The sequence below is a fragment of the Hordeum vulgare genome, unplaced genomic scaffold (assembly GCF_904849725.1).
Source record: "Hordeum vulgare subsp. vulgare unplaced genomic scaffold, MorexV3_pseudomolecules_assembly, whole genome shotgun sequence".
NCBI lineage: Eukaryota > Viridiplantae > Streptophyta > Magnoliopsida > Poales > Poaceae > Hordeum > Hordeum vulgare.
The window spans coordinates 57,501-60,525 of NW_025422678.1; positions in this window are offsets into that span (position 1 = coordinate 57,501).

A 3,025-nucleotide genomic window follows, 5' to 3' on the forward strand; every position below is an offset into this window, starting at 1 on the left:
CCCTAGTATATGAAAGAATGAAAAGGTGCTTTCGTTCTTGTGGAATAAGAAGCCCTCGTACCTTAATGAAAGGAAAATCGTAATTTTTCGTTAGGTATTTGACCAAATAGGATCGTCCAGTTCCTATAGAACCTATCACTAAAATACCCGATAGGGCTAAGCGGAACGAAAAGGGTTTTCCATGAGATGGTAAATGAAAACGATTAGTCCCACACGAGGTTTGGGAATAAGTGATTGTCTGATAATGAGCAAGGAATATACGTCTTTCTGCTAAAGAGGATCTATTAAACTCATAATTCATTAGATCCTTGTTATCAATGCCAACTAGGTATCATAAGGAAATGGATCCCGGTTGTTCAATCCTTTGATAACCAAGGTCATTCTTTGCTAAAGAGAAATGATCACTATGAGTCAGACTCAATAGAATTGGATCCATTCCAAATAGCGAGAATTAGGATTCTTGATCCCTCTCAATCTCTCTTTCAATTCGAGGATCCAGAGAGGTGTTTTCATAGTCATCTCCGAATATTTGCCATCTCGGAATATTTTCGATTTCATTTTTCTATGATATGTCTTTCTATATGAAAATTGGTTATTTACGATGTACGATGATCCCTGTTAAGCATCCATGGCTGAATGGTTAAAGCGCCCAACTCATAATTGGTAAATTTGCGGGTTCAATTCCTGCTGGATGCACACGAACGGGAACATTCCATAAGTCTATTGGAACTGGCTCTCTATCCATGGAATCTCATCCATCATCCATACATAACGAATTGGTATGGTATATTCATACCATAACATAAGAACAATAAGAACTCGAATTCTTATCGATACTGGAACTCAGAGCATAGGAGGGAAAGTCGATTTATGGATGGAATCAAATACGCAGTATTTACAGAAAAAAGTCTTCGTTTATTGGGAAAGAATCAATATACTTTTAATGTCGAATCGGGATTCACTAAGACAGAAATAAAGCATTGGGTCGAACTCTTCTTTGGTGTTAAGGTGGTAGCTGTGAATAGCCATCGACTACCTGGAAAAGGTAGAAGAATAGGACCTATTCTGGGCCATACAATGCATTACAGACGTATGATCATTACCCTTCAACCGGGTTATTCTATTCCACTTCTAGATAGAGAAAAAAACTAAAGGAGAATACTTAATAATACGGCGAAACATTTATACAAAACACCTATCCCGAGCACACGCAAGGGAACCGTAGACAGGCAAGTGAAATCCAATCCACGAAATAATTTGATCCATGGACGGCACCGTTGTGGTAAAGGTCGTAATTCCAGAGGAATCATTACCGCAAGGCATAGAGGGGGAGGTCATAAGCGCCTATACCGTAAAATAGATTTTCGACGGAATCAAAAAGACATATCTGGTAGAATCGTAACCATAGAATACGACCCTAATCGAAATGCATACATTTGTCTCATACACTATGGGGATGGTGAGAAGAGATATATTTTACATCCCAGAGGGGCTATAATTGGAGATACTATTGTTTCTGGTACAAAAGTTCCTATATCAATGGGAAATGCCCTACCTTTGAGTGCGGTTTGAACTATTGATTTACGTAATTGGAAGTAACCAATTAGGTTTACGACGAAACCTAGAAATCGATCACTGATCCAATTTGACTACCTCTACGGGATAGACCTCAACAGAAAACTGTTGAGTAACGGCAGCAAGTGATTGAGTTCAGTAGTTCCTCATAGAAAATTATTGACTCTAGAGATATGGTAATATGGAGAAGACAAAATTGTTTGAAGCACGCACAGAACCGGAAGCGCCCCTTGTTTCAAAGAGAGGAGGACGGGTTATTCACATTTAATTTGATGGTCAGAGGCAAATTGAAAGCTAAGCAGTGGTAATTAAGACCCCCGGGGGAAAATAGGGATGTCTCCTACGTTACCCATAATATGTGGAAGTATCGACGTAATTTCATAGAGTCATTCGATCTGAATGCTACATGAAGAACATAAGCCAGATGACGGAACGCAGAGACCTAGGATGTAGAAGATCATAACATGAGCGATTCGGCAGATTTGGATTCCTTTCCTATATATCCACTCATGTGGTACTTCATCATATGATTCATATAAGATCCATCTGTCTAGAGATCGTCATATACATCTAGAAAGCCGTATGCTTTGGAAGAAGCTTGTACAGTTTGGGAAGGGGTTTTTTGAGAGAAAAGAAGAATCTACTTCAACCGATATGCCCTTAGGCACGGCCATGCATAACATAGAAATCACACGTGGAAGGGGTGGGCAATTAGCTAGAGCAGCAGGTGCTGTAGCGAAACTCATTGCAAAAGAGGGTAAATCGGCCACTTTAAGATTACCATCTGGGGAGGTCCGTTTAGTATCCCAAAATTGCTTAGCAACAGTCGGACAAGTGGGTAATGTTGGGGTGAACCAAAAAAGTTTGGGTAGAGCCGGATCTAAGTGTTGGCTAGGTAAACGCCCCGTAGTAAGAGGGGTAGTTATGAACCCTGTGGACCACCCCCATGGGGGCGGTGAAGGGAAAGCTCCCATTGGTAGAAAAAAACCCACAACCCCTTGGGGTTATCCTGCGCTTGGAAGAAGAACTAGGAAAAGGAAAAAATATAGCGATAGTTTTATTCTTCGTCGCCGTAAGTAAATACGTAACTAGGAATATGGAAAATTGCATTTTTGGAATTTGCAATAATGCGATGGGCGAACGACGGGAATTGAACCCGCGCATGGTGGATTCACAATCCACTGCCTTGATCCACTTGGCTACATCCGCCCCTTATCCAGCTAAAGGATTTTTTTCTTTTTTCCGTTGATCATTATTCTATTTATTCTGACCTCCGTACTTCGATCGAGATATTGGACATAGAATGCCACTCTTTAAAAAGGAAAAAAGGAGTAATCAGCTGTGACACGAAAAAAAACGAATCCTTTTGTAGCTCATCATTTATTGGCAAAGATAGAAAAGGTCAATATGAAGGAGGAGAAAGAAACAATAGTAACGTGGTCCCGGGCAT